The 22,498-nt window shown below is 53.7% G+C and overlaps 1 long non-coding RNA gene across 1 annotated transcript; it reads right to left on the bottom strand.

The window, feature by feature from the left end:
* Nucleotides 1-12,808: 12,808 nt before the first annotated feature.
* On the bottom strand, nucleotides 12,809-21,947 carry LOC122483070. The gene is made up of 4 exons (XR_006297292.1): nucleotides 19,708-21,947; nucleotides 16,878-17,153; nucleotides 15,557-15,728; nucleotides 12,809-15,084 (listed from the first exon to the last, which is right to left on the bottom strand). It is a non-coding gene; the product is annotated as an uncharacterized LOC122483070 (long non-coding RNA).
* Between the last annotated feature and the right edge of the window lie 551 nt (nucleotides 21,948-22,498).

The raw sequence follows: 22,498 nt of genomic DNA, 5'->3' as shown, positions 1-22,498 counted from the left end.
CTGGGCTTTCAGGACCCTCCCAGTCAGCCAGCGCCCCTCCCACCCCAGAGAGCTCTCTGCTTCTTCCAGAGTTTTCCTTAGGCTCCTGTCTCCTCACTGTCCATCTCTCTCTCTCTCTCTCCACCACCCTCTCTCTCTGTTATTGCCACTCACCGGGTTCACTCTCTGCCTTCTTTGGCAATATGGCTGTCCTACTCACTGGAACCATTCTGGCCAAAGCTACAGTCAGCTCTCTGTCCTCACTTTATTTGATCTTTCAGTAACCTTTGACCCAAAGGCCACCTTCCTTCTTGAAACATTCTCTTCCCTCAAAATGCTGGACCAACAGGAGGTTCCGAGGCTAAGAGTAAAGTTTCACTCCACCCTCACACACACACACACACACACACACACACACACGCTGGGTGTTATTCTTATTTTTAAAATCTTGTCTAATCCAATGGCCAAAACAATTTTATTGTTTACACGTCCATGTCTTTTCTAGTGGAAGATTCTGTAGGGCCTCGTAGTCCATAGTAAGGAGTTCGGGTTTTATCCTAAACCCCAACAGAGGAGTCATATCGCCCGATTTTCATTTCAAGAAGTTTGGCTTGCTGGTGCGAGGATGCCGGGCTGGAGGCAGACAAGAACGGAGGCAGGGAGACCACAGCGAGGCTACTGCAGCCGTCCTAGCGGGGCATATACCTGGGCTGGGGCAGCGGTGCGGGGCTTGGGAAACAGACCGACTCTGCATCTGCCGGTGGCTCAAAATGCTAGAATGAGGGGAAGGAGGAATCCCGAATGATTCTTGAGTTTGGGGCCTGATTAACTGGAAAGATGATAGTTATATAGTGCCGACTGTGTGACAAGCACTGTTCTCAAGGTTAGACATATTTTCAGTCACTCAGTCTCCTCAGCTCTGTCGAGTAGGTCCTGGGATAATCCCCATTTACAGCTGAGGGCACAGAAAAGAGCTAGAGCCAGGATTCCAACCCGGAGTCCACACTCCTGGCAGACAGGCTCACAGCCTCTGTTGAGGAAGGTGGAGCGGGTTAGGGAGGCAGAGCAGACTGGGGTAGAGGGGAGGGGAGCGGGAGGGGAGCCGGGGGTGGGGGAGAAGGGAGCATCTCAGGATGGGACACGGCTTCAGCCCCCAGAGGACCTGACCCCGGGAAGGCTGTGCATTATGGCTGGACGAGTGAGACCTTCAGGAAATCCGCAAGGAGGTGGATGACGGAAGAGTTGAGCAGGCTTTAGGAGGGCACCTTCAGGGACAGGGGGGGCCCCAGGGGACGAGGGGGCAGTGGTTGAACGCCGCACAGGTCACTTGGGTTTGCACTTACCCTTCGCTGAAGGCGCCGCTTAGCTCTGCCCCAACCCACACCCCTCCCTTTCACATTCGCACACCTGCCTGCGCCTCTTCGAAAGACTTACCTTTTCATTTCCAAATATTGTTTGTGCGTTTTAAACCATACAAGTATATGCTTATTATAAGACATTACACTGAAAGGTAGAAAAAATTTAAACTCACTCATAGGTCACCCAGAGAGTCGTCTGTAGAGGTTGGAGGCTTATTTTAGATGGAAAGAAAGATAAATGCCAGTTTGTTTAAAAACCGGCACCTTAACATACATTGTTTTGTATCCTGATTTTTTTTTTTTTTGCACATTAAATATTCTTCTCAAACAGTGATTTTCATAGCTGCGCGGCTGCCCTTGTGTGGATGTACCACCACTTAACCTCTCGTGGGGGGCATTTATGCTGTTTCCAGTGTTTTGTCTTTGAAACTAAAATCATAATGAACTTATTTGTATGTAAATCTCTGTGCGCATCTGATTACTTCCTTGGGATGAATTCCCACGGGGCACTGCTGGTCCACAGCGTTTAAACTTTGTGAGGTCTGATACCCACCCCCCTGCCAAGGCGCTCGGAATAGCACCACGACCTACCACCCACACTGCTTCCAGAAGCTCCTAAGTGTCCTTCCTGCTTCCTCTTACTCAACCCAAACCATTGTCACGGCGGCCAGAACCTCTTCGTGAAACAGTAACGGCAGGTGGTATCACCTCCCCTGAAAACAGGACTCCCCTCATGCTTTGTGGGCATTACTTCTCCAGCTGCCCTTCCCACTGTGTCCTGTCTGGTCTCTTCTCGGTTCATCAAAGATCTCTCCCACCACAGGACCTTTGCACATGAAGTCCCTCTTCTGATGGCTCACGTCTTCTTACAGGCCGTGACTCCGCCCGGCTCTGCCTCCTTGGAAATGCCTTCACTAACCTCTCCTCCTTTGTCTCCAGCTCCCTTTTGATTTCCTTCAAGGTCCTTCACGTGTGTAAATGCAGTAAAGCTTTGGTTTGCCAGCATAGTTCATTCTGGAAACACGTTTGTCGTCCAAAGCACTTGTACACCAAAGTAAATTTCAAGAACCATTGGCTCAGTGGTGGTCATGTGACATTCAGTGCCACGTAGGGCCACATGTCGCTCCTTTATCAAGTTAAAATTTCTTATACATTTTTGCTTGCCTTACAGAACACTCACAGAACAAGTTACTGGCAATCCAAGGTCTTACTGTATTTAATTGTATTTTTTACTTATTAGTTTTCACTTTCCCTGCGCTAAACGGTACGCTCTGTGAAGGCAAGGACTTAATTTCAGTCACTACTATCCACCCAGTTCCTAACCCAGTGCTTAACAGAAAGTTGGTCTCTGTATAAATATCATCGTGTCGTCTTCCAAAAAGGTCATACTCTCCTACCCTTCCACCAGTAATGCATGAAAGCGGAGGTCACCGCATCCTCCCCAACACTGAGAATTATGTGCTTTTTTGCAAAATAGGAATCTTTGCTAACATGACGGCAAAAATAATATTTCACTGGGGGCGCCTGGGTGGCTCAGTCGGTTAAGCATCTGACTTCGGCTCAGGTCATGATCTCACGGCTGGTGAGTTTGAGCCCCGAGTCAGGCTCTGTGCCGTCGACAGCTCAGAGCCTGGAGCCTGCTTCAGATTCTGTGTCTCCCTCTCTCTCTCTCTGCTCCTCCCCTGCTCTCGCTCTCTCTCTCTAAAATAAATATTGAAAAAAATTTTAAGTAATATTTCATTGTTTAAATCTGATTACTGGTGACGTAGTGACGTCGTGTCTATCAGGCTCCTCGTGTAGTCCATAGTAAAAGACCCATTTCTAACCTGTGGTGATTGTCTTTATTCTTAAAGCTATTCGGGAAAAGAAGGTGTTCTAGCTCCAACTTCTGGACTCTTCTAGAGAAAAAAACCAAAAAACGGAACCGTTGTTGCTGAAGGCTGACCTCGATCCTTCCTGCCGCTGCTGTTTTTATCTTCCTCTTATCGGGCCCTTGTGGGATTGGTAAGAAAGTGTGCAACTGCCCTCGCGGTCCTCTCACCAGCGTCCCTGTCCTGCCTCCTGTGCCCAGCGTGAGGGAGCAAAGCCTGCGAGCCCCTCCCTCCCCACACCCCCCCCTCCCAGGGCTGAGCGGCGGATTAAATGACTCCATTCAAGAAGGGAGGCTGTACTGGTAAGGTGCAATCATCTCTGACTAAAATCTCTTTTTCAGATATATAATGGTCTAATCAATATTAATAGAGAGGCTTATCTGTTTTCCTCATCTCCCATGTCCTTAAGAGTAGATAAAACGCTTGTAAAATAGGATTCTATTCAGCATATACTGATTGCTTCCAAAACGCATTTTCTCGAGATCTGTCATCAAGTGGGAGTCATTACGGAACCGCTAGGCCCAGCGCCGCCGTTGACAAATTTGGGGGAGATTCTTTGATTATTTTACCCAACATGTGATTTAACGGCTGTGGAGCTTCTCTGGATTCGAAATGTGTTCGCACCTGTCCCGCAAGGCCATCCTGGAAGGCAGAGGATTTTCGACAAACGGACGTTCAGAGGAGGGAGGGCTCTAGAGCCCAGGTGTAGGGGGAGAGCAGGGGAGACCCCCGGGCATCAGGGGTGGGAAGGGAGCAGACCCCCACAGACACCCGCACGGTGGCCTGTGTCAGAGTCCAGCTCTGAAGGCAGGTGAAGCAGGCAGAGAACAGGGCGGCCCCAGGAGCAGGCCCGGGGGGTCTGCCGTGTACGAGCCCGGGCCGGTCACCAGACCCTGCCTGAGCGCTTTCGCTTGTCCTGAATCCGGGACGAGCCGAGTGCCTTCCAGACCCCAGGTCTAACCTCATCTACTTCTCAGGGGGGGTGGGGACAGCAGCGCCCCTTTGGGATGCCTCAATTTTCAGGGCAGCACTACTCGACGAGTACTTTGTAGACTTTGAATCCAGTAGGAATAAAAATAGAGTACGATACAGACACGGTATGAACAAAAATCGTGGAAGCAAAACAAAGTATTACGGCCGACTTAAAAATCCATGACGAACCAATCCAATGACTAGACAGGCTGTACTTTGACAGCTTATGACATGTGTCATATATAGCGTATAATCCAGCGCAGCCGTTTAAAAGCATCGTGGAGATCTGGACGTGTCGACGCAGACGGACATCCAAGACATGTTGCTGAGTGAAAAAAAGCAAGTTGCAGAGTGATTCATACAAGGTGAGCTATGGGAGGAAAGCAGAAGATAGTATGTAATTAACAGGTATTTTATTTCTTAGGGAAAAAACTCCAGAAGGATGTAATAAACTGATAACAAGGGTTACTTTCATGGTCCCTGCTCTGGAGCAGGGAAAAGATTTAGGGAGGGTGGGGGAAAGAGGATGTTAGCATTATCTGTAATTTTTTAGGGGGAGGGTACATAGTCATGCATTTCTTGTGGAACTAAAAATTATTAATAAAAACACCTGGATTGGAGCGCCTGGGTGGCTCCGTCAGTTACGCGCCCGATTTTTGCCCAGGTCATGATCTCGCGGTCCGTGAGTTCGAGCCCCGCGTCGGGCTCTGTGCTGACAGCTCGGAGCCTGGAGCCTGCCTCAGATTCTGTGTCTCCCTCTCTCTCTCGGTCCCTCCCCCCACTTACACTCTGTCTCTCTCAAAACGTGAACGAAACATTAAAAAAAAAAAGAATAAATAAGTAAATAAAAACATCTGGATTACTTGGATTTCCACGTCTTGACCGCTAGCTTACATCAGGCACAAAAAAACCTCCATTCCAGATGGATCACAGATCTAAATGTCGAAGGTCTAGTAATAATAAAGCTTTTAGGAGAAACTAGAAGAATACCTTTAGAGGCTGAGCTAGGCAAAAAAAAAAAAAATTTTTTTTTTTGACTGGACACAAAAGACATCCACTATAAAGGAAAAAGCCAGTAAGTTAGACTACATTGAATTAAGCTACCTTCAAAAAGAGGGTTCCCGCTCACAGTATAATGTCCTCACAGGTCGCTTATCAGTTTCAGGGGAAAAAATATCACCACCTGGACCAGGTAGGTGATCAAAATTAGCATCCTTAACGAGGAGCAGAGAGAAACTGTGTGGCCCCGGATGCGAGACCCGGCGACCACTCGCACGGGATGCCAGCCGGCAAAGCAATATTTCCTCTAATCATAAGAAAGTATCAGGCAAACAAAATGAGGAACGTTCCATCTGAGAGGGAAGAGGGGGAGGGACTGTATTGTTCAAAATGTCAATGTCATAAAAGACAAAGAAAGGCCATGGAGATGTTCCTGATTGAAGGAAACTGAAAAGACGTGACAGTAAGAACAATGCCTGACTCTAGACAGGATTCTGTACTGGAAGAGGGAAGACGCCACAAAGGGCATTATTAGATCAACTTCAAAAATGGAAATACAGATAGGAAGGTAGATAGAAGCATTATGGCAACGTTAAGCAGACTGAAGTTGGTAGCTGCAGGGTGATCATGGACGGGAATGTTCCTAAGAAATACAGACGGAATCATTTGGGAGTAAAAGGTCATCGTGTACACAACTTACTCTCAAGGTTCAGAAAAGCGTTGTGTGTGTGTGTGTGTGCGCGCGTGGAGTGGGGCAGCGTGGTGAGAGAGTACACACGATAAAGCAAATAGGAGAGAGCAGGCTAGTTCCCTGATCTCTTCTTATAAGGACACCCATCCTATCAGATCAGGGCCCCCCTCTTAGGACGTCAGTTAATCTTCGTTTCTTCCACAGAGGCCCCGGCTCCGAATACAGCCACGCTGGGAAGCCCTAAGGCTTCAACATACGAATTTGGGCGGGACCCAAACGCTCGGTCCAGAGCAAGTGTGAACACTGAGAAGCAGGGATCAATGGAATTATCCTGGGAGCTGCTGCCACGGGCACTATTTCCAGAGGCTGAGCACAAGCACGCACGCTGGCCTAGCAGTCCACGCCAGCGGAAGTGTGTGCAGACGGGCGCCAAAGTCTCGTACAAGAATGTTCACAGCAGCGCCGCTCGCAACAGCACGCCTGAAAACAATCCACATGCCCATCAACAGAAGGACGGATAAATAAATCGTGCATAATCATACAAAGGAATGCGAGACATCAATAAGAACGAACGAGTGACGGCCATAGGCAATAGAAATCAATCTCTAAAGTAGTGCAGAGGGAAGAAAGCCTTTACCCAGATTCACCTACTGCTCGGGGAAATTGTGCCAGACGCAAATGAGTACATATTTATGGTCTCATTTCTGGGAAGTCAGAAAGGTAAGGGCGAATTTAGTTTAGCTAGAAGCCAGATTGGTGCTTACCCTTGGTGGAGGGAGCGGGGAGGCTGGAATAGGGCAAAGGGGACTTCTAGGGGCTGGTGAGGTTCCGTTTCCAGACGTGCTGCGTTCACCAAGTTGCGCATTTATGACTTTGCACGTTGACGCATGCGTTCTTTAATTAAGGGTTTACAGGGGAGCCTGGGTGGCGCAGTCGGTTAAGCGTCCGACTTCAGCCAGGTCACGATCTCGCGGTCCGGGAGTTCGAGCCCCGCGTCAGGCTCTGGGCTGATGGCTCGGAGCCTGGAGCCTGTTTCCGATTCTGTGTCTCCCTCTCTCTCTGCCCCTCCCCCGTTCATGCTCTGTCTCTCTCTGTCCCAAAAATAAATAAACGTTGAAAAAAAAATAATTAAGCGTTTACATTAAAAAAGAGATACCTGGATACTTGTTAAGTTGGGATTCTAGAATCATGCATGGCCCTTCTAAAATTCCAAATCAGGAGGTAAGGAGTGGGGTGAGTGGGAGGTGAACAGGTCCCAAATCTGCTTTTTAGGAATTTTTTATTCAATTTTAAATTTAATTCAAATTTATTTAAAATAGATTTAAAAAAAAAAAAACAGTTCACCTATTTCCCCCACCCCCTCCCCGTCGCAACCACCACACCAATCTGTCCGCTGTATCCATGGGTTGCGATTGCTGGATTGTTGTTTGTCGTTTATTGCTTTTTGGTTTACACCTGTAAGAGAGCCCGTCCGGTATTTGTCTTGCCTGAATTGCTACATTTAGCACAATACCTTCCAGGTCCATCCATATTGTGGAACATAGTAGGTGCTTAGTACATGTTTTTTCTTTCTTTAAACCAACTTGAATAGAAGGAACCAGAGCTGACAGCCCCACCTTTGCCAGGAGAATTCTGCTTTTCAATTCTGCCCCGGCCCGCCCTTGGGTCCAGAAAACCCTATTTCCACCTGTCCCTCCTGGATACACCCTCCTTCACTTCTCAGGTCCCTTTTTCCTTGCTCCACTGAGGCTCAGCACCAATCCCTCCTTTCTTCTCCCATTCTTTGTCCTCCAGGTCCATGCACCCGGGTGAAGGGGAGGAGGGGCCTTTCTTATGCAGTAAAATTTTCATCTTTATCAGCACCCGTGACATTGTCACCTGACAGAGCTCCCAGCCCTGCCAATTAAGCCACCTCTCCAGCCCTCTCCCCAAACCCCCACCACGCCAGCCCTGCAGAGAAACTACCTAGCTGTATACACCTCTTCTCCCTAGTCCGAGAAGGGAACCCTCTCAGTTTGTCAACCCTCATTCCTGCCATCAGAATGGAAGCCGTCTAGGGGCGCCTGGGTGGCGCAGTCGGTTAAGCGTCCAACTTCAGCCAGGTCACGATCTCGCGGTCCGGGAGTTCGAGCCCCGCGTCAGGCTCTGGGCTGATGGCTCGGAGCCTGGAGCCTGTTTCCGACTCTGTGTCTCCCTCTCTCTCTGCCCCTCCCCCGTTCATGCTCTGTCTCTCTCTGTCCCAGAAATAAATAAACGTTGAAAAAAAAAATTAAAAAAAAAAAAAGAATCTTCAAAAGAAAAATGAAGACCCAAAGAAACCATTAGGTTCCAGAGTGTATATCCTTTTTGTTTTTATCATTTAAAAATTTTTTTTAATGTTCATTCATTTTTGAGAGGGGGAGAGAGGGGCAGAGAAAGAAGGAGAAACAGAAACCGAAGCAGGCTCCAGGCTCTGAGCTGTCAGCACAGAGCCTGACGTGGGGCTCGAACTCAAAAACTGTGAGATCATGACCTGAGCCGAAGTTGGAAGCTTACCTGACTGAGCCACCCAGGTGCCCCTATGTCCTTTTAATTTTTTGTTATTTTTTAAATGTTTACTTATTTATTTTTGAGAGAGAGAGAGAACAAGCAGAGGAGGTGCAGACACACACACACACACACACACACACAGAATCTGAAGGCTCCAGGCTCTGAGCTGTCAGTGCAGAGTCCAACACGGGGCTCAAACCCACGAGCCATGAGATCATGACCTGAGCCAAAGTCGGGCACTTAACCGACGGAGCCACCCAGGCGCCCCAAGTTCATATCCTTTTTAAATAAAGAATGATAAATTGTGGGGACGTGACAAGACGGACGTGCTTAGACCAGGGCCAGTAACTGTGGCACAGTGATTAGTGATGGGAGATCAGAGTTACTTTGGGGAGTCTGTCTGCACAGAACCCTCTCGGTGTTGACTCTCAGTTTCTGGTGATGAGAATGTTCTCTTCTTCCTGGTACAAGGAGGACATCTTTCTCCCGGGAAACGTTGGGACCTGCTTTTAGGTAGAGAGGGGAGGTCAGAGAGCCCTTCCTGCATCTGCTGTTTCTCAAGTGCCTCGAGATCAAAATACTTATTAAGCAGGGGCACCTGAGTGGCTCATTTGGTTAAGCATCCGACTTCCGCTCAGGTCATGATCTCACGGTCCGTGAGTTTGAGCCCCACGTCGGGCTCCGTGCTGACAGCTCAGAGCCTGGAGCCCGCTTCGGATTCTGTGTCTCCCTCTCTCTCTCTCTGCCCCTTCCCCCCTTGTGCTCTGTCTCTCAAAAGTAAATAAACGTTTTAAAAATTTTTTAATAAAAAAAGGTCAAACATAGAGGGGTGCCTGGGTGGCTCCGTCAGGTAAGCACCAACTTCGGCTCTCAGGTCATGATCTTGAGGTTTGTGAGTTTGAGTCCCGCATCGAGTTCTCTGCTGTCAGAGCAGAGCCTGCTTTGGATCCTCGTTTTCTCTCTCTCTCTCTCTCTGCCCCTTCCCCCTGCTCTCTCTCTCTCAAAAATAAATAAAACATTAAAAAATTTAAAAAAGGTCAAATATAGAAACAAAGAGTAGAAGTTGGGGCTGGGGAGAAATAGGGAGACGTTGGTAAAAGTATGCAAACTTTCAGCTATACGGTGAGTGAGATGTGAAGATCGAACGTATGGCATGGTGACCATAGTTGAGAGCACTGTGTATCGCATCACTGAGATTTGCTAAGCGAGTAGAACTGAAATGTTCTCACATTTCAAACAAACAAGAGATGCATTTACAAAAATTAACTGGATGGGGGGATCCTGGCCCGATGTATACATATACCAAGTCACCATGATGTACACTTTAAATATCTTCCAATTTTACTTGTCAGTTACCCCTGGAGAAACTGAGGGGGGCGGGAGAGAGAAGGAAGTCCACGAGAGGAAAGCGACTTGCCCAAGGTCTGTCAGAGAATTCTAACAGACTAGAGAACTGATCTCAAATCTGTCTTCGTGGCCAGAACTCACACCATGGTTGTCAAGCCGAGTGAAAACATTTCAAGCAGCTTCTGTTCTTAGTATATGATTGGCCAGAGAAAGGCTGGACTTGGGGCACCTGGGTGGCTCAGTCGGTTAAGCGTCTGACTTCGGCTCAGGTCACGATCTCATGGTCCGTGAGTTCGAGCCCCGTGTCGGGCTCTGTGCTGACAGCTCACAGCCTGGAGCCTGTTTCAGATTCTGTGTCTCCCTCTCTCTGACCCTCCCCTGTTCATGCTCTGTTTCTCTCTGTCTCAAAAATAAATAAACATTAAAAAAATTTAAAAAGGGAAAAAAAAAAGAAAGGCTGGACTTGGTTTGCAGAGCGTTAGGGAGACTCGGCCCCCATCTTGACCCGGCTTCTTTGCCAGGACAGACTTGCCGACGGGGCAGGTGTGATGGGGGTGGGCAGTCACTTGCTCCTGCCTTGGTCCCTTGCCTCAGTGAGCGGTGATTGACAGCGGGATTCTGGGATTCAGGAAGAACAGGGCAGGGCCCCCATCCCCTAGGAGCTTAGTCCAGCATGGTGTATGGACCCCTAACCAGATCATTACAATGGAGCAGCAAGACAAGTCGAGGGTTCTCAACCCAGCCCGGGCAGGGCTTCCTGGAGGAGGTGATGCCCCTGAATGCCTTTGCCTCCTCTTGGAGGTCCCCACATCCACGCCTGCTGCCCCACCAACTTGGGGCCTCTCCCACCCCCCCAAGCATTCCTCAAGCACACCCCCTTCCATTTCTTCTCCTCAACACAACTGACCCAGGTGGCCTTTTCGTAAGGAACTTCACCAGAAGTTAAAGAGCATAAATAAGGGAAATTACCAGCAGTCTGGCTGCGACAGGCCCGATTTCTGATCCTGGTCCTGCGATGACCGTCAACTGAATCCCAAGTGCCTGCGTATCTCACAGAACCCCGTCCATTTGTAGCCGCTCCTCACTCTCTATCTTGATGCCCGTCCCTTCTCGAATATCCAACACCAAGAAGTCACGCTCCGGGCAAACGGTGGGTAAGAAATGGGCTTAGCACTCCCTCCTCTCTCCCCTCTCCACAACAGGCTCAGAAGCCCTCCCCTCTCTATCCCATTCTCAAGGGCAACTCGGGGTTCTTCTCCTACAGAGGTATCCCCAGAAAACTTAGCACCCAGGAAGGCAAGGAGAAGGGCTTCCTTCAGAGGAGAACACACAGGGCACGGAATCTGGAGTGGGGACCATAACGGGAGATCACTAAGTCCGTGGGACTGGGGCACCTGGACTCAGCTGGTCAAGTGGCTCAGCTGGTCAAGTGTCCAACTCTTGGTTTCGGCTCAGGTCATGATCTTGCAGTTGGTGAGTTCAAGCCCCGACGTGGGCTCTGCACGGACAGCGAAGAAACTGATTGGGATTCTCTCCCTCCCTCTCTCTCTGACCTTTCCCCCTTGGCAAAATAAATAAATAAACTTTTAAAAATTAAGAAAAAAAAATAAGTCCATAGGACTAGCCTCTACTTCTCTATGCCCGTCTGCAATCCCCCCCACACACACCCCGTTGATCCCTATTAACCCCCACCATGATCTTTAAATTAAGGATGTAGGAATAGTCTCATAGGGGTGCGATAACATGCCTACGGAGAGGAAATGAGGAGATATTGATTGAGATCCACCGGGTATACGGTACATAGAATAATGCCCCCCAAGTGTCTCCCTCCTCTTCCCCGTGAATATACTCCCTTCCATGGCAAAAGAGACTCTGCAGAGATGATTAGGCTAAGGATCTTGAGATGGAGAGATTATCCTGGATTATCTGGGTGGGCCCAACACGATCACAAGGGTCCCTGTTAGTAAAAGAGGGGGGCAGGAGAGTTGGACTCAGTGTGACAGAGCACAAGGGAGACTTCACTGGCCACTTCCGGCTTTGAAGATGGGGAGTAGGAGCCACGAAGTCAAGGAAATGGAGAGGCCTCCAGAAGCAGAACAGCCCCTCTCCTGAGCCTCCAGAGAGGAATGCAGTCCCACCGACACCTTGATTTTAGCCCCGTGAGACCCCAGTCGGGCTTCTGCCCCCAAGAACTGTGGGATGATGATAAGTGTGTGCTGTATGTCACCAAATTTGAAAGTTACCTACCTACCTGCAACACCTCCCGAGGGATTGGTTGAGGGCGCTGAGGCTCAGATTGTCCGATGATCTGCTCCAGGCCACCCAGATGCTCTTAAGCGTGGGTTTCTCAACAGCAGAGCCTGAGGCAGGGGTTCGGGATTCATGATTTCTTGAGGGAGTCCCCTTCATCCAAAACACATAAAAAAGTAAGAGAAGCAGCAGAGGGAAGGGCATGAGGGTCTCAGGGCAAGTCACTGCATGGGTCACCCTGGAACATAAATCAGCCAAGAATATTACCTCCACTCCTGGCAAGGCGCTCAGCCCACTGTTCCCTGCGTCAGCCCGTCATTGGCTGGCTGGTGGGTGCCCTGAGGAGCCGCTAGAGGTAACCCACTGCCCAGAGGGCAGATCTCTGCAGAAGGGGCAGCTATGAGCCGTCAGCAGCCCACGCTCACGCAGCCAGGGATGGGTAAGTCACAGCAGCACCCCCACAGGTGTGGCCCCGGCCCCGTCTCCGACAGATGTGAGAGCCCACAGCCCCGGGCATGTATGGACCGGCCAGAGAGCACTGCGCACCGAGGCATGGAAAGGGGGCAGCTGGAGCTGGAGACAGGTGTCCGGGCCGGTGAGGCGGCGGGCCAGAGGCTGGGGGCCCCCACGGTGCCCAGGCAGCAGCACCCCATCCTCCCCCACCCCAGACCAGAGCCTTGCAGGTTCCTGATTCTCCAAGGAAATTGGATGTTGATGGTGTTCACAGCTCCCTCTCCCCTTCTCCTTGCCCTCCCCTCTTTCTTTCTGAGCCCTGCCCCTGAAGCTATTAATATCCAACTTGAACTAAACTGTGATTGTATTTCAACTTTCTTTTTTTTTTTTTTTTTTTTTTCCACAAGCAGGTTGTTTCTTCAGGGTGGTGAGCAGAGCTGGGATCTTGCGTCTTTCCAGCCCACGGTCTGAGGGCTGATCATACAGAACTGACCCGCCTATACCAGGTCCGGGAGGAAGATGAGCGTTTTATTTTCTGCCTGTTTTATGTGGTGGCAGCTTCTGTGCCCGTCAGGAAACTCTGAACACATTTCGTGGCCGGCTAATGGAGCAGAAATGTGCTCTCTAGTGAGGCCACGGCCAGGCCACGGGGAGCTTGGGGAGAGGCTCTGCCCATGGGCCACCGGCTGCTCTCCGGACAGGATGGAGGAGGGAGGGTGGCAGGGAGAGGGCTAGAAGCCTGCCCAGAGGACACGCAAGGTGGCACCTGCCGTTCACAGAGGGGTCTGCTGTCTCGGTATCTTATCAGCCCCTTGATGATGCTGGAAAGAGTGCTGTGGGGCACCCCAGTCCACAAGCGGGGAAGCCCATGCCCAGACTGACCTCACACCGTGCCCACGGATTACCGGAAAGGTCAGGGACGGAGCTCGGGTGTCCTGACCCACAGCCTGCCCTCCAGCCTGGGCTCCAGCTCTTGCCGCCAGGGCGAGAATAAGATGGGGCTCCCCCAGGCCAAGCCCCTGCTCCCTGAGCTTTCCTCCCTTCCTAACCAGCAGCCAAATGAGCTATGTGTTTCCCACCAGGCCTCTTGGGCCCAGAACCCTGCCTCCTCTTGCCCACACCAGAGGGCAGGTGGAGACCAGGGCTGAGTTTAAACCCCCAGAGCCAAAGGTCATACAGTCCCTCTTCCAGCCCAGGAACACAGCCCCACCAGGACCCCTAGACAGTCATGCTGGGGACCACTTTGTCCCAGAGGCAGGACGTTCATCAGTGGTTGGTTTGCCTGGGACAAAAACAACAAAAAAAAAACCCTGGAAGATGGAACACCCAGAGAGTTCCTGGGCTTGGCTGCCGGCATCTGCATTGCATTGCCAGGGGAAGAAGTAAGCTGGGGGTTGACCCGCCTGGGGGGAGAGCTGGCCGCTTACTTCCTAGAAGTAGCTGCTTTTGTCGACCCCCTGCTACATGCCATGCAGTGTGCAAAGAGCTCTACATGAGCCATCTTGAGGAACCTGCACACTGGCCCTGTGACACAGAGCCAAATATCCCTACTGTATAGACGAGAGAAAGTCCTCACGTGAGAACGCCCCTGCAGTCTCCTTGCATCCACTTAACTCCCAGAGACCATCACAGTAGAGAGGAGGAGCCTCCATTCACCAAAGAGGAAGTGAGGCTCAGAGAGGTTAGGCAACTTGCCCTAGGTCCCCTAGCATTGACAAGCGCCGGTCGGTGCCAGACTTGTCCCCAAGGTCCCGCTTGCTCGTTTCCACCACGGCTTCCGTAGCAGGGGGCAGGGGCAAGGGGAGGGGGCTTCTACGTCCAGGATGGAATCTACACACTGGACAATGAACGGGGGAGCTCGAGGTCCCTCCCCACACACCCAGGCCACAGAGGGCAGCCACCGACAGATGACAGACACTTTGCCCTGGGAGGAGAAAGCCTCACTGCAGCCCTGCTCTGGATACTGCCCTCCAGAGTCTGCGCTGGGGACACATGCATCCCTTTGGTGGGCATTTATTAAGTACCTATTGCCGGTCATATACTTGGCCAGCAATCTGCAGAGCCCAGCTGAAGTTCCCCAGCTCGGCTCCCCCGGCCTGGTACTCTTTACCCCCCCCCCCCATTAGACGCTCCCTCTGTTTTGCAGTCCCCCAGATATGCACGCGTGTACGCATGCAAATGCACACATGTGCACACACACACACACACACACACACAACCTCCCCTAACCAGCCACCCGTAAATTAGGTCAGGCCCTCGAGCCAAAGTGAGGATGAACAGAACGGATGGAGGGATGCAGCAGCTCAGCAGACCAAATCTTGGGAGAAGGGGATGGAGGGGAGAGATGGAGAGGGGACAGGGTGGGCGTGGCTGCCTGGGAAGACGGGACAGTTTCAGGAAGCGGCCAGTGCGGTGCGCACTGGAGGGGGCCCTGGGTGCGAATGTGACGTTGGAACAGGCAGACTCGGGCAGCCGTCGGCAGTTTAAGTGCAATGCAGGGAGGTGGACGGGTTGGGAGTCAGCCCCCTCATAATGCGGGGCCCTGGGGGAAGGTTTACAGACCTGCTCTGAGCCTCCATTTCAACATCTGCAAAATAGGGATGTGGCACTGGGATGATCGTGGGGATGACGTGAGCTGGAGTGTGGGGCATGGAAGGACTTCAGGGGTAAGAATCACCTGCAGGGCGGCTGGGTCTGCCTCTGCTCCCACCCTTATCCATAACAGCAAACACAAGGTCAAAGGGCACCCTGCGCCCGGCACCGTTCTAGGGCTCCCCGTGAATTCTGTCCCGGCATTCTCATGCCCACCCTAGGAGGTGATGCTCTGGCCGTCACCCCCAGTTCTCAGCAGGGAATGGAAGCACAGTGCTTGCCCCAGATCAGGGCAGAGCCAGGCTTAGAAGGCTCTGGACCCTGTGCTCCTTCCCTCTGCCCCACCACAGACTCTGCCGCTCCCGCTGGCTGCCCGGTCTCAGCAGCAAGACTCAGCTTTGTGCCCCGAGGAGCACCTTGGGCGGCCAGGCAGCAGGGCAGGGATTTGGTTTCGCTGTGGGGGAAGAAGCCCCGAAAGACCTCCTTGACTAGAAGCGTCTCCTCGGCTGGCTTACCCCGAGACCTTTAAAGCGAACCGAGGCATCATCTTCAGAAGACCCCGGGTTGAAATACACGTCGATAACGTGGGAGGGCTCTGCTATGGTCTGTTTAGCAGAGGCCGGGTTGGTTGGTTAGAGGACTGGCTTTGATTTTAGAGAGGCACACAGAGGTGAAGAGGATCATGGTCTGGAAAAAAAGCACAGAACCACACAGGGACGGATGAGGGCAGTCCGCAGGGGAGGGACAGAGCGGGGGGCTGGGGTGCACAGCCTGGGCACAGGAGACTGACGCCAGGTAGAATATTCACACTGTTCTTCATACATTTTTCAAGGAAGTGACATACAGATCAAAGAGGAGGGAGTGGCTCTCAAATGGAGCTAGAGGAGAGGAGGCAAAGCCCTTTTTACTCAACCTCCATTACCCACCCCCATCGCGGCACCTCCAGGGCAATCTCCACAGGCCCGGGGTCCCCCAGGAACCCAGTTTGCAAACCACTAATCTCCCCGCAGAGAGCAGTGGCCTTGGAGTCAGTTCAGGGATCTCCTCTGTAAAGTCTCGGAGGTCTCTCCTGGCTGTGACATTCTAGGTGATTTGGGGAGAGGAATAAAGGGGGCCGGCCAGGGACAGTATTGCTGACCATAGACCCTCCCTGGTTCAGCCAGGCTTTGGGGTCACATTTCCTTTTCCCAGAGCCCTGACCCTGAGCACAGACCTCCGTGGACCCCTGGGACTGGTGCGCAGGGACCGGTGACAGATGACAAAAGATGAGGTGTGGGGTCCCGTCCCTGACCCCCCAACTGCTCACAAGGTCCACCCACATGCATCCGATGCTTGCATTCCTGTACTGTCTCCCCACCAGGAAACGGCCGGCTTTGGCCGATTGATATCACGGGGTGTGGAGTCAGCAGCGTCGGCCTGAGCCCCATCCTGCCCCTTCCTGGCTGAGCCTTCCTGGGCCATTAGGAAGCATTATTGCATTTTCTCCCCTCAGAAACCTCACAGGGCCGGGAGGGCAGAGACGATTATCCTCCTCGTATAGCTGAGTGAAGTGGGGCTCAGTGAGATGAAGTGACTCTTCCAAGGTCACACAGCTAAACCCTGGCAGAGCCATAAACTAGGACCGAGTCCTTTCCCCCGTGAGCCTGCCGTGGGGCTCAGATGTTACACCTGCAAGGCTCTCGACGCCGGGTAGGGGGTGGGGAGCGGGTGGGCAAGTGGGAGATGCCCAGACCTCCTCCCTGGAGGGCAGTGGGGTGCACAGGCCCTAGGATGACCACAGAGGCAGTGGAGCAGGGCACCAGGGGCTGGAGGGGGACAGCAAAGGCCTCAACTCACCCTCGACACTCATCACGGCACTGGCCGCTCAGGAGAGCGAGGCGTGGTGCCTCGGAAGCAAGTGGACCAAAGCTCTGATGGCAGGTGAGCTTCCGGGACTCAGACGCCTCCCTCAAGGCAAGGCCGGGAAAAGAGCCCTGGGCTCCCAGATAAAAGGTTCTGGCCCATGGGGTGGAGGAAGACCTGGGACCCCACGCAGAAGGGAACTCAGACGTGGAAGGAAAGGCCATTCTGGAGTCTGTGTGGGAGCCTCAGATCCAGGGTCCTGCAGGAGGCCTGAAAGGACAAGGGGACAGGGTGAGGGTAATAAGCTGGCACATCCCAGGGGTGGGGGCACGCAGCGGACGGGCTGCAAAGCAGCAGATGACCGTGCCAGCCCCCACCCGAGCCTGCACCTTTGTCCCAAATCCCTTCCCCTGGCCAGAGGGGTCCACGAGGCCCCCGCCTCCGGGCCCCCAACTGCAGCCGGGGTGGCTCGGGTGCGGCTGCCCGACCCTCCTCCTCTCCCACTGATTCAATTATTCATCTAGCGAGTTCTCAGCGTTGGAGTTCATCTCTCCCCCTTCTCAGCAACCCCCAACGTCCCCCCCACCCCACGCACACCAAGTTCGGGGAGGGGAAAAGCGCTGGCGGTTCCGTGTGGTGTTGATTAGAGTATTGATCCTGGCTCCAGCCCGCTGTTGCAGCCCCAGCATCCATCAATGCCAGGCAGGGCGGGCGGCAGACTGGCCTCGGGCCGGGCCAGACCGCAGCGCGCCCGGAGCTGCTCTCTGGCTGGAGCGAGGCCGGGTGGGCTGGGCGCTGCGAGGCGGGGCTGGGGGCTGGCCACCTGTGACCCCCATCACCTCCCTCCTCTCCCGGCCCCTTTGCTCTGTGGCCCTTGATAAGTCACGGCTGCTTTTATCTGGTCGTTCTGGCTGACAGCAGTCCCCCCTCGTTTAGGGAACCCCTCCAGTAAACTCCTCCTCTGCAAAGTCCTCCGGTGAGGTTCGGATGACACTCCACCTCTCCCCGTGCGTGCAGAAACTGAGGCTCACAGAGGTGAGGCGAGGTCAGGCCACTTGGGCGGGGCGGGGGGGGGCAGACCTGAATGTCACTTTTCTGCCAGGCCACACCGCTCCCCCGCCCCAGCAAAAAGAACAGAGACGCTAATTGAGCCGCTATGTGCCAGGGACACATTCCCTCGCTGACAACTCATATTTATCTTGTGATGCAGAGGTTCATTATCCTCATTTTGCAGATGACGACACTTAAGTAACTTGTCTCCCGGTGGCACAGCTAGGAAGTGGCAGCGCCGGATTCAGACCCTTGTCTGTGAAACTCCGGACCCCAGCTCTTTCGGCGGGTCTGGCAAGTCCCTGTCGAGAAGTGGTCTCACCCCCGTGTTCTTGTTCTTTACGCTCACTACAAACGAATTGGTGCTGTTATCCCCTATTCTTCCATCAGGGGGTCACGGGGGAAACTGAGGCGTGGTGTGGGGACGCGGCTGGAGAGGGCAGAACCCGGACTCCAGGCTAGGTCTGCTGACTGCTGCTTCTCTCATGCCAAATCCACCCCCCGTGTGACCTCTCCTGGGCTGGACTGCCACAGAAACCCAACTTGTTCCTTTTCAAGGAAGCCTTCTTAGACTTGCTGCGGGGCGACCGCTCCCTCTCTCTCCACGGCTCCAGGTTCTCTCCAGAAAGGAATGAATGTGCTCAGTGTCACCGCCAGCCTCCCAGAACTCCCCTGCCCCTTCCCTCCACGGGGCCTCCTCTCTTCCCTACTACCTGTGACCCCTGCTCAGGCGCACTACCTCCAGGGAGCCCAAGCCCACCTGACCCCCATCGCCCACCACTCGGCCTCGGAGGCCGGGCTTCTGATCTCACCACTGAGCGCAGCGGCCTGGGCAAGTCGTTTCTACCCTCGGTTTCTCACCTATGCACCTCGTTGGAACCACCCAGAAGCTCTGTAGACTATTAAAATGCCAGGCTCCCACTCCTGAGGTTCCGATTCGGTGGCGCTGGGGTGAGGCCTGGTCATCTGCATTGTGGAAAGCACGCAGGTTTTCGTTCAACCAATATTTCTTGGATGTCTGTCCAATTGGGAAGCCCAGCATGGACAGGAGCCACGGCACGCTGGGTGGCCTCGGGGGTTGCCGAAGCTCTGCTCTCTGTGTGCACGGGGCATCACCCCACTTGTGCAGTGTGGGGTGGAGAGAGGGTGAGTGTGACATGGAAGGAGCTGGATGTGTGAGGAGCGGGGGGGCATCACCTGCTATGTTCTGTGTGCTGCAGCGGTCAGGAACCGCCAGGCTGGATGGCTTCTGGGGTCCCTGCCACGCGGAGGACCCGGGGTTCGCCTGTGACTTTCACGTGTCCCTCGCACCGGCCTTTTGTCTTTTTCCTGGCATCCCCGACCCTCGTGCTCCTCTACATGGCTGGACCACCCCCTGCCCCTGGGAGAGGGCCCTGCATAGCGGGGGTGGCCCAGGAGGCCTTGGGCCGGTTGACCCCTGGGTCCCAGGCTCCCACCTGCTCCCTGCCTCGCGTTGAGCTCTAGTTGAGGAAGGCAGGAAGGAAAGCGGGTTGGTGGCCGTCCCCGCACCAGCCTTGAGTTAGCACTGGTGGCAGTGCTGGGGCTGGAAAGCTGCTATGACTGCAGAGGGATCTGTTGTGCACTGAGCTGCTGACCGAGAAGACAGAAAGCCACATCACCCATTGGGACCCAGAGTCTCTCCCTGGGGCTACCGGGGTGGGTGGAGAGAGAAGGAGGGAGACAGAGGGAGGGAGAGAGACAGAGAGAGAGAGGGAAAGAGAGAGAGAGAGTAAGAGAGCTGCTCCTGCCTTACCTGGAGTCTTTGCAGGGCCCCAGGGAGGGAAGGTGGGACCCCAGGCTCAGTCTCAGCCTCTGCTTCCGGGCAGCCCTGGGCTTTCTTGTCCTTTCTCTGGAACCAGCGGGCAGCTCAACCTGGAACAGAAGAGCTAAAGCAGCAGATACTTTAGAAATGTATTTCCATCTCGTTTATAACTCTGTAGTTTGACATGGTCTGGGAGCAAAGGACAGACCCTTCGCCTTCATGCAGCTGGCTCGGGGGCACGCGTTTGCTTTTCTCCAGCGCTGCGAGCACAGGAGGCTGGGAGGGTGCCGGCATCCAAAGCCCTGGGGAGGGAAGCCTAGCCTGGGTGGCTCCTTTGGAAGCTTCGCCCAGGTGTAGTTCTGAGATGAGAACATGGAGAATCGGGTCCTGCCAGCTCCATGTCGAGCCCGGGCACTCCGGGCCTTCCCTTCCCGGCCCGGGGCTGTCAGGTGCCGGAATGGCCGTGGGAGAAGCGGGCCGCACGGACGCCAGTGCCCAGCTGACGCTGTGCCAGACTCTGTGCCCAAGCTTCACCTTCCCCTTGGGGTCTCCGGCTGACCCATACTCAGGCTGCAGGCCAGGCCTGCTGCCTGTCACTGCGGCCCATCTGACCCTGCCCGTAGGTCCCAATCACGCAGGGGCCCAAGGGTGCAGGGATAGCCGGGGAAGACTCACCGCCCGAGTCACAGGAGTTGGACTCCCACGGCATGGTGTGGCTCATTGCCAAAGCGGGACCACCACAAAGCTCCCCCCCTCTGGTCCCCTCTGCCTCCACTTGAGCTGCAGTCACGAACTTTCGACCCAGGCTTGAATCCGAACCCAGGTTCCTCCCTCCTAACGGCGTGATCTGAGAAAGCTGTTATCCCCGTAGCGCTTGGTCCTTCCTCCGAGCGATGGGAGGACAATACCTGGTCGTCCCGGCGCGACGGGATCGAAACCCCAAGCCCGGGCCTGAGTACGTGGTTCACGCTCAGTTTCTGATGGCCTTTGCTGTTCTCCACGGGGCGCGTGCCATCTTCAACCCCCGCTGTCCAGGAACCCTTCCCAGACCCCCAGGCTCCTGCTGATCCTTACAAGTTGTCCCTGGTGCCTGGGGAGCACTTCCCTGTTCGAGGGAGGGCTTCCTGCTTCCACCTGTCCGGGGACCCTCCTCTTCTCGGGACGATTCACAACCACAGTGTCCTCCTGCTCTTAGGGCAAACGCTGCCCGCCCTCCCAGGCAGCCTTATCCCAACGACCACCTGCCAAGGACCCCAGCGGTTAGCCAGGGTCTGCTCCCACAGAGCTAGAGGCTCTAGAGCCTAGAGGCTGACACCTACACCAATGGGGGGATTTCTTTTTAAGTTTTTATTTATTTCTTTTGGGGGAGGGTGGGGAGGAGGAAACGAAAGCGATCTGGTACCTGCTACCTCCCTGACTGCGAGAGTCCTCCCCTCCAAGTGGAGCACGACCATTACAGTCACTAAGCACCTCACAGAGTTCTCCGAAGGCCCAGGTGAGATAACCGTGGCAAGAGCTTTTGTAGCGAGACCATTCCCGCTCTTGCCGGCGGGCCTGCGGGGCCCCACCCTTCAGGGCGAGTCCTTTCAGGTTTCCTAAGGAGATCATTTGACAGATGAAGAGACTCCGGTTCAGAGAGGTTAAGTCCCCTCCCCATACTGGCCAACCCCTCGCTTTGTGAGAGACAGAAACCCAAGTCAAACTGGCTTCAGCAAGCAAGAGAAAAAAGGAACCGGCTCTTGGAAGTGAACTGTGCGGGAGGAGGTATGGTTTCAGTGTTTCAGGTGTGGCTGTATCCAGGCACTCTACTGAGGTTACTGAGTACATGTGTTCTCCATCACTGCACTCTGCTCTCCTGTGTGGCTTTAGTCTCCAGAAGAGTCTCCCCGAGCACAGACGAAGCATCTTTGGGTATACTTCTATCAGCTTGGCCATGCCAGGGGAAAGAGAACCCCTTCCAGAATTTCCAACAAACGTCCTAAGGCTGACTTCCCCATCTCTGGACCAATCCCTGTGGCCAGGGTGATCTGAGCTCTTCAGAGACACAGCTGAGAGAAGACTGGGAAAAGGAAAAAGCCAGAAAGCTGACTACCCGAAGCAAAGAAGGTGGTGGGGCCTCCAGAAACAGCGAGATCAAGCAGCCCTCCCAGGGACCAATCTGATGGTCCGACTTCCAAACTCTTTTTATTGTGTTGTTGTTGTTGTTGTTGTTGTTAGTGCGTATTGCTGGGTGGTTTTTTTTTTTTTAATGTTTATTTATTCTTTATTTAGAGAGAGCACGAGCAAGGGAGGGGCAGAGAGACAGGGAGAGAGAGAATCCCAAGCAGGCTTTGCAAGGTCAGCACACAGAACCCAATGCAGGCCTTGAACCCACGAAACCGTGAGATCATGACCTGAGCCAAAACCAAGAGTCAGACGCTTAACCGTCTGAGCCACGCTGGCGCCCGATTGCTGGGGTTTTTAATGCTGTATCCTACGCCAGGGAGTTGATGAGAAGCCACACAGGGCACGGGGAGGTGGTAACTAGAAAGGCGGGGCTGGCTGTGAAGGGTCTTGAGTCCTCAGCCAAGGAGTCTGGGGTTTGGGGCAGGGTCCCACGCAGGGTCTCCTGGGGTCCCAACACTTCACCTCAGGCTGGTGGCCACAGGATCAGCACGGAGCCCCCAGGAGTTCGAGGGCTGACCTCCTCGGACACACGCCCGGATGAGTCCCGGGCGGCAGCCGGCAGGCCTGGAGGTAGACAGCCACACTCACTAGAGGGGTCTGGCGGGAAGCTCAAGGC

The sequence above is a fragment of the Prionailurus bengalensis genome, chromosome D1 (assembly GCF_016509475.1).
Source record: "Prionailurus bengalensis isolate Pbe53 chromosome D1, Fcat_Pben_1.1_paternal_pri, whole genome shotgun sequence".
Classification (NCBI taxonomy): domain Eukaryota; kingdom Metazoa; phylum Chordata; class Mammalia; order Carnivora; family Felidae; genus Prionailurus; species Prionailurus bengalensis.
This window is presented reverse-complemented; position numbering and strand designations above follow the sequence as displayed.